The sequence below is a fragment of the Callithrix jacchus genome, chromosome 15 (assembly GCF_049354715.1).
Source record: "Callithrix jacchus isolate 240 chromosome 15, calJac240_pri, whole genome shotgun sequence".
Taxonomy (NCBI): Eukaryota; Metazoa; Chordata; class Mammalia; order Primates; family Cebidae; genus Callithrix; species Callithrix jacchus.
In genome coordinates this window covers 83,621,202-83,633,232 of record NC_133516.1, presented here as the reverse complement: position 1 = coordinate 83,633,232, position 12,031 = coordinate 83,621,202, and the positions used below count along the sequence as shown (strand labels likewise).

General features: G+C 39.2%; 1 protein-coding gene across 3 annotated transcripts in view; it reads right to left on the bottom strand.

The window, feature by feature from the left end:
- Positions 1-12,031, bottom strand: part of B4GALT4 (beta-1,4-galactosyltransferase 4) — a 118,185-nt gene that overhangs the window by 37,177 nt on the left and 68,977 nt on the right. The gene's annotated exons all lie outside the window — the stretch shown is intronic.

Below are 12,031 nucleotides of genomic sequence, written 5' to 3'. Positions count from 1 at the left end.
AGCAAAGCTACTAGAGCAGTTTTCCTCAATCTTTCTCTTCCCTTCTTCTGTTTAAAGAATAAATATGACACCATTGGTCATTAGAAAACTGTAAATCAAAACCACAGTGAGATATCACCTTACACTAACTATAATCAAAAGACAACAAGTATCAGTGAGGATGTGGGGAAATCAGAACCCTCGTATTCTGCTAGTAGAATGTAAAATGGTGCAGCCACTTTGGAAAACAGTTTGGCAGTTTTTCAGAAAGTGAAACACTGTGTTATCACATGACAGTAATTCTGCACCTAGGTTGATATGGTTTGACTGAGTCCCCACTCAAATCTCATCTCGAATTGTAGCTCCCATAATCCCAATGTGTCATGGGAGGGTCTGGGTGGGAGGTGATTGAATCATGGTGGTAGATTTTCCCATGCCATTCTTATGATAGCAAATGAGTGTTCATGAGATTTGATGGTTTTATAATGGGCAGTTCCCCTGCACATGCTCTCTTGCCTGCTTCCATGTAAGACATGCCTTTGCTCCTCCTTCTCCTTCTGCCATCATTGTGAGACCTTCCCAGCCATGTAGAACTGTGAGTTCATTAAATCTCTTTTTCTTTATAAATTACCCAGTCTCACATATTTCTACATAGCAGTATGAAAATAGACTAATACAGAGGTATATGCCCAAGAGAATTGAAAACATGTCCACAAAAAATCTTCTTCATGAATGCTCATAGCAGCATTCATAATAACCAAAATAAAATCAAAATAACTGAAATATCCATCAACTGGTGTATAGATATTTAATGTAGTCTATACATACAATGGAATATTACTTAGCCTTAAAAAGGAAGGCAACCTTTTCAATTGCTACATCATAGATGAACCTGGAGGACATTATGCTAAATAAAATAAACCAGTCACAAAAAGCAAATATTGTATGATTCTACATGTATGAGATATCTAAAGCAGTCAAATTTCCAGAAACAGAAAGTAGAAAGCTGAGAACCAGGGACCAGGAGGAGGGCAAAAGGGAGCATTTTAATGGATTTACTTTCAGTTTTGTAAGATGAAAACGTTGTGGAGATCTGTTGCACAACAATGTGAATATACTTAACACTACTGAATTGTACACTTTAAAATGGTTATAATGGCAAATTTTACATTATGTTTTTTTGCCACAATCAAGAAATGTTTTAATTCAAAGTGAAAAAAATGTGATACATTTATACAGTGGATTATTATTTAGCCATAAAAAGGTATAAGGTAGTATACATAACTACGACTTGTATGAGCTTGGAAAATACTATGTCAAATAAAAGCAGCCAGACATAGAAAACCACTATGATTTTATTTTTATGAAATGTCCCAAATAAGAAAAATTCAAAGGGACATAAGTAGATTAGTGGCTGTCAGGGGTTACAGTGAGGCGGTAATGGGGAGTGACTGCTAATGCACATGAGGTTTCCTTTGGGAATGATGAAAACATTCTGGAATTATGTAGTGGCAATGATTTCATAACTCCAAATATTCTAAAAACCGCTTAATTGTACACTTCAAAAGGATAATTTTATGGTATATGAATTATATACAAATAAAGCTATTTTTTTAAAAGTAATATGGAGGTTAATATTTTAAGTTTCACCATATGACAGGGAAGAAGAAAAATAGTTGTGAAACTCAGAACCAACAAAAATAAAAGTATCTTAGCCTTCCAGGAGAATTATCCATTTCCTCTACCGTTTACAAATTCCCTTGTTTTATTCTTTGGTCTTTGGTCACTTGCATATACTTTATTTTTAAAATTAACCTCCTAATATTTCATGACTAGTAACTCATTCTCAGCTCTACTCACCCACTCTCTCCACCTATCTTCTTTTTCTCTTATGTATTGAACCTCTTTAATAACTCTATTCTAAACCACCTATTCTTGTGAATAAGTTATGAGTATGTTAAGTGTAATTATATCTGTCAGTACTTTGTGCTCATATGTCCCTAGATATAAGTGTGTGTGTAGGGGTGTGGGCAAGTGTGGTTTCAGGTGATTCTGTGCCTATGCTTGAATCTTCATGTCAATTTTTTGGTTGGAAACATTGTAAGGATAAAACTCAGAAAACACTGTTTTTATAAGTGACAAATAATATGCTAATGTTGCTAGTGTGCCAGTATGTGAAGGTGCCTTTCTTCTCTTTCACCTTCCTTAGAGTCTCAGGCTATTTTTTTTATAAAGTTGGCAGAATTTGTAACTATCTAATACCAGGTGGAGAATAGTAGTGTGGCCTATTATGAACACCTAGGGGATTCCAATAGTCAGAATAAATTGTTTGCCTAATTGAGTTTTTTTTTTTAAGAAAAAGAATTTTCCTCAAACTCCATTAAGATTACAGTAAAGATTTACAAAAGGAAGGAAATTTACTGTAATACTTAAAGCAGAAGGAAAAGAGACCAGAGATTTTTATGATTTCTGAAAACAGAAAGCAAATGGGATAGTGATGACAGGTAAACTAAAGCACAAGCCACTGCTTAGAACTCACAAGGGTAGCTAAGTGGAGGCAGAGCCTCAGAGGGCTCTAAATTCAGTATTGGCAGACACAGAGAAGTAGGCTATGAATATCTAAAGGACTCTTCTTTTCCAATGACTTTTACACTGTTTTAATCACCTACCACTAGAGCCACAGCTGGTCATCACCAGAACTGTTCCACCTATGAACAGTTCTAGACAGCTACACTTCCAGAAATTGCACTGAACCTCATTAATTTTATAGGGAAAAAAAAAAATGTGTCCACTTTTTATATTAAGAAAAAAATGAGAGAACGATCCAAGATGGCCGATCGCTAACATCCCGGGATTGCAGCTCTCAGGGAAGGCGCGGAGAACTAGAGGACGCCACACTTTCAGACAAAGTCTGGTCGCTCACAGAGCAGAAGATCCCCCAGTGGTGGAAACACACGAGTCGCCAGCGCGACTCTCGTGGTCAGCTCAGTGGTTCCGCCAGCACCTCGAAGCGGCAGCTCTCAGCGCAGAGTAAACGGGACAGGTTCCCCTTCTGACCGAGGTTTGGAGCCCCGGGAAGGCAGAGTCGCCTACTACGGAAACAAGAAGGAAGCCAGACAGGAGAATCCTGGGCAGAAAAGCACCATCAGTTTTAACGCCGCTGCTCTGGCCCTGGGAACTAACAACCCGGACGCCCACTCAAGAGACCTAATCTGAAAGTTGGTAATTTCAAAGACAACAGGAGGATAAATTTACAATGACGGGAAGAAACCAGCATAAAAAAGCTGAGAATACTCAAAGTCAGAACGCCTCTCCCTCTAAAGATGATCACAGTTCCACATCAACAATGGAACAAGGCTTGATGGAGAAAGAGCGCCTCCCGATGACAGAATCACTCTTCAAGGAATGGATAATAACAAACTTCGGTGAGTTAAAAGACCATGTTGTAGCCCAATGTAAAGAAACTAGGAACTTTGAAAAAAGGTTTGATGAAATCCTATTGAGAATAGACAACTTAGAGAGGAGTATGAGTGAATTAATGGAACTGAAGAATACAATACAGGAACTCCGAGAAGTATGCACAGGTTTAAACACTCGAATTGTTCAAGCAGAAGAAGGGATATCAGAGGTCAAAGTCCAACTTAATGAAATAAAACGTGAAGAAAAGATTAGAGAAAAAAGGATAAAAAGGAATGAGCAAAGTCTCCAAGAAATGTGGGACTATGTGAAAAGACCAAATTTACGTTTGATAGGTGTACCTGAATGCGACGGAGAGAATGAATCCAAGCTGGAAAATACCCTTCAGGATATTATTCAGGAAAATTTTCCTAAACTAGCAAAGCAGGTCAACATTCAACCCCAGGTAATACAGAGAACACCACAAAGATATTCCTCAAGAAGAGCAACCCCAAGGCACATAATCGTTAGATTCACCAGGGTTGAAACGAAGGAGAGGATACTAAGGGCAGCCAGAGAGAAAGGTCGGATTACCCACAAAGGCAAGCCTATCAGACTTACAGCAGATCTCTCGGCAGAAACTCTACAGGCCAGAAGAGAGTGGGGGCCAATATTCAACATCCTCAAAGAACAGAACCTTCAGCCCAGAATTTCATATCCAGCCAAACTAAGCTTCACAACCGAAGGAAAAATAAAATCTTTTATGAACAAGCAAGAACTCAGAGATTTTATTACCACCAGGCCTGCTTTACAAGAGCTTCTGAAAGAAGCATTACACACAGAAAGAAACAACCAGTATTAGCCTTTCTAAAAATACACCAAAAAGTAAAGAGCACCAACATAAAGAAGAATTTACACCAACAAATGGATAAAACAGCCAGTCAACATCAAATGGCAGTAACCCTAAATTTAAATTGACTGAATTCCCAATCAAAAGACACAGCCAAAACCCAACGGCATGTTATATCCAGACCTGTTTCACATGCAAGGATACACAAAGACTCAAAACGAAGGGATGGAGAAAGATTTACCAACCAAATGGATAGCAAAAATAAATAATAAATAAATAAAAAGCAGGAGTTGCAATTCTTGTATCGGATAAAATAGATTTTAAAGCAACAAAGATATAGTGGTAAAAGGATCAATGCAACAACAAGAGCTAACGATCCTAACACCCAGATAGGAGACTTAGATTCAATGAGACAGAAAATTAATAAGGATATCAAGGACTCGAACTCAGATCCAGAACAAGTAAACTTAATAAATATTTATAGAGCTCTCCACTTCAAATACACAAAATATACATTCTTGTCAATACCACATCACACCTACCCATAAGTTTAAATGAAACATTGATTGGCCATTATTAATACCCAATTTTTTTCAAAATAAAGCAATATTTCCATTTACTCTCCCTCTTTCTCTTCCTCTTTCTTCCTCTCCTTTACTTATTTTTTCTTTTCTTTTCTTTCCTTCTCTCAAAAAAAAAGAAATCAACTTGTAAACTTCTAGATCCAGGTCGGCAATGTCTCTTTCATTGCTTGATTTCCTTTCTTCCCTTCCCTCCCTTCCTCCCTCCCCGCTTCCTCCCTTCCTTCCTTCCTTCATCCCTTCCTTCTTCCCTACCGTCCTTATTCCCTTCCTTTCTGCCTTCCTCCCCCCCCAAAAAAAAAAAAAAAAAAAAAAAAAAAAAGAAAGAAAAAAATGAGATAATTGTCGAACCGCACTTTGGTCAAATAAATTGTGGCACATCCATACAATTTAATTATATCCATACAATAAATGTTGCCATATTTGTTGTTTAATTATTTGGATTAGTATGATTGGATGTACCCCATATTATATAACAATATAACTCTACATACATAACAACATACTTACACATATGCACACAAAAACAGTCAAATGGGGAAAGAGACAAACTGAAAAAAATTAAAGAATATAAAAATATGAAATCTTGAGTTGGGATGCTTTTTCTAAACATAATACCAAAGGCAGAAATCACTAAGAAAAATAATTACATAAGTGACATGAAAAACAAAGAAGAAACTATGGAGGAGGGGCTTCGAGATGGCTAAGTAGGTACATCTGGTACTCACCTCTTCCACAAAAAAGGAACCAAAATAGTGAGGGGATGATCACACTTTTTCCAGGACAGTGGTCCCCAAACTTTTTGACACCTGGGAAAGGTGCTATGATTTGGCCATTTCCCCACCTAAATCTCATCTTGAACTGTAGTTTCCCATAATCCCCATGTGTCATGGGAGGGACCCAGTGGGAAGTAATTGAATCATGGAACTGGTTACTCCCATACTGTTCTTGTGATAGTGAGTGAGTTCTCATGAGATCTGATGGTTTTATAAGGGGCTTTTCCCCCTTTGCTCAGCACTTCTTCCTGCTACCCTGTGAAGAAGGTGCCTTTCCTCCCCTTCACCTTGTGTCATGATTGTAAGTTTCCTGAGGTCTTCCAAGCCATGCAGAACTGTGAGTCAATTAAACCTCTTCTTTATAAATTACCCAGTCTTGTGTATTTCTTCAAAGCAGCATGAGAACAAACTAACATAACTGGTTTCATGGAGGACAATATTCCATGAACTCGGGGAGGGAGACAGTTTCTAACTGAAACTGTTTTACCTCAGATCATCAGGCATTAACTAGATTCTCATAAGGAGGATGCAATCTAGATCTTTTGCACGCACAGTTCACAGTAGGTGTTGTGCTCCTAAGAGAATCTAATGTCACTGTGGATCTGACAGGGTCATAGCTCAGGCAGTAATCCTTACTCACTGCTGCTCACCTCCTGCTGTGTGGCCCAGTTCCTAACAGGCCACAGATGGGCACTAGTCCACTGCCTGGAAGTTAGGGACCCCTGGTCTAAGAGAGAACACTATAATCCAACAGAGGAGTGATAGAAGGCAAAGGAGAGGGAAGTGAGGCAGCCTGCTTTACCAGGATCAGCTGGGAACCTAGAAAGACTCCTCAATGTGGGGAATGGGTAACTGTGAGATCCCCAGGGGCCCACATTTCCACTGTGGACTCCTTCTGTCCTAGCCATGAGAGAAACTTTTGACCCTCACAGGTCCTGAAACCAACACAGAGAACTCCCTGGAGACCACAAATTGCTCCAGAGAAGGAACCTCATGCTGAAACCCACAAACCTCCACATTCTATGAAGTTATAGATGGTGCCATTTTGAAAACCCACCCTGCCCCCAACTCGACTGTATCCTGCTCTGGAGCTCAACAGCCCTTGCTATCTCCACATCCCTGGAGCCCTCACTAAGATTCCCCAACTGTAGCAGGTGCCACCAGGGCAGAGGCAGTAGCCATCAGCAGTGACCCCAGCCATCAACAGAGGGGCAACTGTGCACTTTCATGCATCCGAAACACAAACTCCACTACCTGCAGCTGCTGCTACCACAAGTTACTGTCACTGGGGCTGAAGCCAAACAGAAGCATGTGCCCCTCCAGCTGCATGCTTATGGCTGCTCCCACTGAAACCAATCATGCCCTCCTCAGTAGAAGGGCAGTAGCACAATTGCTGCTGCCTCCACTTGAGCATTCCACTGGCAGCCTGGTTATCTTCCCAACCAGAGCTACCACCAGGAAGCCTGAGGACAGATCCACTTAGCCTGGGTTTACTTTCCAATCCCCATTGCATAACCATGCCATCTGGGGCCTAGGGATCAATCATTCCCGTTTACCATGACTGGCACCTCAGCAGTCCTCCCAGAACCTGAGGCCAGGACCAGCCAGCCTGTTGCTACCACCACAGCTGACACAGACCTTTATGCACAACCTACTGGCCTGTGGATGGACCCATCCAATCAACTGCAATAACCACCAACACCAACACAGACCACTTGCGACCCAGAGGATTGTCCCATCACTAATACTGCCATCACCATGCCATAGCCACTTCCCAGGGATCAGAGAATCTGCCCACCCACCCAGCCCAATTCTGCCACTCCTAAAGCTGTCTGGAAACCCAAAAATCAGCCTGTCTGAACTGCTAACACCAGTGCCAGTGTATACAGCCCTGAGGCTCCAAAACAGTCATTCTTCGCCTGCTGCTGCCATGACTGGGACTCAAAGACTGGCACACCTGGTGTTTTAGTCCCCAAAGAAATCATACAGAGGCCATAGTACTGCACACAATCAGAATCAAAGCCAAAGTGTCATATTCAACCAATACCATAGATACATCTTCAGGAATAAGTCCTCCCGTATGAAAGCAAATTTTAAAAATTGAAAGAAGTGATATTATATCCAATGCATAGATATCAAGGTAATGATGTAAGAGGAAAAAGTAAGGAAATATAACTACAAAGGTACATAATAATTCTCTAACAACAGATTCCAATTGAAAAGAAATTTACAAAATCCCAAAATTATTCAAAATATTAATATTAAATAAGCTCAGTGAGATACAAGAGAATACTGAAAAATAATACAAAGAAAACAGAAAGACAATTCAGGATATTAACAAGAAATATATTTAAGAGTATCATAAAAAAGAACTAAATAGAAATTCTAGAAGTGAAAAATTTCTTTAATGAAATACAAAATGTATTAGAAAGTTTCAACATTACACTAGATCAAGCAGAAAAGAAAAATCTCAGAATTTGAAGACAGGTCTTTTGTGATGACTCAATCAGAAAAAAATTAAGAAAACAGAATAAAAAATAAGCAAAGCCCATGTGACACATGGGACAACATAAGTTTACCAAATATGCTAGTTTTTGGCATTCTGGAAAGCAAAGGGAAAACGAAAGGGTAAAAAGTTAATTTAAGAAAATAATAGATAAAAGTTTTCCAAATGTAGTAGGATATTTAGACATCCAGATACAGAAAACCCAGGGATCCATTGTATTGAACTGATAAAATTCAATAAACTCTTTTCCATGGGACATAGTAGTCAAACTGACAAAAAAAAAAAAAACAGAATTCTAAAAACAGCAAGAGAAAAGGCGTCTAGTCACTTATAAAGGAGTCCCCATCAGACCAACAGTGTATTTCTCAGCAGAAACCTTGTGCCTACCAGGAGAGAATAGAGATGATATATATTCAAGGTGCTAAAAGGAAAAAAAAAAAACTGCCATGAAGGATACTATACCTAGCAAAGTTCTCCTTCATCAATGATGGAGAAATAGTCTTTTCCAGACAAAGAAAAGGTGAGGGATTTATTATCACTAGACTGGCACTATAAGAAGTGCTTAAGAAAGTCCTACACCTGGAAGTGAAAAGACAATATCTACCATCATGAAAACAAAAGAAAATATAAAACCCACAGATAGGGAAAACACATAAACATGGAAAAGCCAAACAATACCACTACAGAAAACCACAAAAACAAAACAATAAACAATGAGAACTAAGAATATGCAGAACAACCAGAAATCAATTAATGAAATGACAGGAATAAGGCTTCACATATCAATAATAAGCTTGAATGTAAATGGATTAAACTTTCCAACTAAATGATACAGACCGGCTGAATAAAAAAGAATGGCTCAACTATATGCTGTCTATAAGAAACTCATCTCACCTATAAAGACACCTATAGACTGAAAGCAAAAGGATGGAAAAAGATATTCCATACAGAGAAGAACAAAAAATGAGCAGGAGTAACTAAATTTAAGTCAAAAACAATAAAAAGAGATATAGATAATCATTATGTAATGACAAAGGGATCAACTCAGTAAGAGGATATAACAATACTAACCCTATATGCAATCAACACCAGAGCACTCAGATATATACAGCAAATACTATTAGATTGAAGGGAGAGATAGACTTGACTACAATAACATTTGGAGACTTCAACACTCCACTCAACATGAAACAAATCATCTAGACAGAAAATCAACAAATGTCAAAACCTTGTTAATGCCAAAACGTTGAAGGCTAAGATCTACTATCTGACAGCACAATAGGGTGACTATAGTCAATAATAAGTTAATTGTACATTCTCAAATAACATAAAGAATTATTTGGGGCTGGGCATTGTGGCTCACGCCTGTAATCCCAATACTTTGGGAGGCCGAGGCAGGAGGATCATCTGAGGTTGGGAGTTCAAAACCAGCCTGACCAACATAGAGAATCCCTGACATTGCTAAAGATACAAAAAATTAGCCAGGCATGATGGCACATGCCTGTAATTCCAGCTACTTGGGATGCTGAGGCAGGAGAATCACTTGAGGGGACAGAGGTTGTAGTGAGCCAAGTCGCACCACTGCACTCCAGCCTAGGAAACAAAAGTGAGATTCCATCTCAGAAAAAAAAAAGAGTGTAATTGGATTGTTTGTAACTCAAAGGATAAATTCTTGAGGGATGAATACCCCATTCCCCATGATGTGCTTCTTTCACATTGCATGCCTGTACCAAAACATCTCATGTACTTCAAAATATATGTACCTACTATGTAGCCACAAAAAGGAAATGCATAAATAGGCAAAGAAATAAAAATTAAAACAAAAATTAGATACTAATTAAATATATTCTGTATACATTGTTTTTTTAATATAGTATCTAACATACCTAAAAGTACAGAGAAATGGGCATTTACTTCCACTATTGAGGGGAGCACACACTTATATTTTACAACCCTCTGAAATACAATTTGACTGCATAAATGAAACTTTAAAATGAGCATGCCCTTTAATTGGGAAGTCAAATTCTAAGAATTTGTTCTAAGGAAATAATAAATGTCTTTAAATTTATGTACAAAAATATTGTTGACAGCATTATTTGTAATATTGAAAAATTTAAAGTAACCTGAATTTTCTACCCAGGGATTCAGTTAAACACATAATAGCATATTCATATGGTGGTATATAATACATCCTTTAAAATCATTTCGTAAAACATCACATAGAAAAATGTCCACACCATATTGTTGAGTAAGGATAACTGTTTTAGAAAACTGTAAATCAGCAGGATAATTACATGGAGGGGGAAATGCAAAGAAGATGAGAAGTACTCTGAGGGGTTTGTGTGTGTGTTATTTAAGTTAGAACTGTATCTACACATAGTAGTCCCTCAAATAGTTCCTCAATGGATGATTCTACACCAAAATATTCACTGTATTTATCCCTGGGTAGGGAAGTATAGATGATTTTTTGTTTTCTAAAATAGATATGTACTCATCTTATCAGAATAATACGATGAATGTTGTTTTAAAAGCAGAGAATAATTTAAGGCAATACTTTAATAAATGCAGATACCTTTGTATAACTGGCACTTTGGTCACACACTTTTGGCTCTTCTCAAGCATAACTTAATGTAATATTTTTTCCAGGACTGAGGAGCACTAATTCACCCTTAACCTCCCAAATCAGAAATTTTTGTATTCATTAGAAACTATGCTAATTTGGGTTAGCCAGCAAGGGCAGAGAAAGAAAGACAATGAATGAACAACACCAGACTTTGATTTTGTTTATGAAGGAAATAAGACAAGGTGATGTGAGAGAAAGTAATTGGAGTGGAGAGGACAGGGTTACTTTAGGTAGGGACATCTGAAAAGGCTTCTCAGAGGAAGTGAGAGTTGAGCTGCACCTGAAGAGTAACAAGGAGTCAGCCTGGGAACAGCCAGAAGAAATGGATTTCCATTAAATGGAACAGCAAATGCAGAAGCCATATGGTTGGAGCATACATGGAGGGAAAGCGGTACTTAATGAATTTGGAAAGTAATACATGGGCAACTTGTAAGCTCTAATAAGAAGTTTGGCCTTATGCTGAGTGCAAAAGCTGAATTGAACTGTTTTAAGTAGAGGAAAAACAAAAGCTGATTTACGCTCTTAAAAATTCTTAGAACCACAACCAATTCAGTATTCCTTAAAAACGGGTGGCCAGAATGATCCAAGATGGCCGATCGCTAACATCCCGAGATTGCAGCTCTCAGGGAAGGTGCGGAGAACTAGAGGACGCCACACTTTCAGACAAATTCTGGTCGCTCACAGAGCAGAAGATCCCCCAGTGGAGGAAACACACGGGTGGCCAGTGCGACTCTCATGGCCGGCGCAGCGGTTCCGCCAGCACCTCAGCGCGGCAGCTCTCGGAGCAGGGTAAACAGGTTCGGAGGACCCACACGGGCCCCCAGCAGGACACCAGAGCCTGGCGCAGCGGCTGTGACGGCACCTAGGTGCTGCAGCGCTCGGCGCAGAGTAAACGGGACCGGTTCCCCATCTGACGGAGGTTTGGAGTCCTGGGAAGGCAGAGTCGCTACTACAGACACAAGAAGGAAGCCAGACAGGAGAATCCTGGGCAGAAAAGCACCATTAGTTTTAACGCCGCTGCTCTGGCCCTGGGAACTAACAACCTGGACATCCACTCAAGAGACCTAATCTGAAAGTTGGTAATTTCAAAGACGACAGGAGGATAAATTTACAATGACGGGAAGAAACCAGCGTAAAAAAGCTGAGAATACTCAAAGTCAGAATGCCTCTCCCTCTAAAGATGATCACAGTTCCACATCAACAATGGAACAAGGTTGATGGAGAACGAGTGCATCCCGATGACAGAATCACTCTTCAAGGAATGGATAATAACAAACTTCGGTGAGTTAAAAGAACATGTTGTAGCCCAACGTAAAGAAA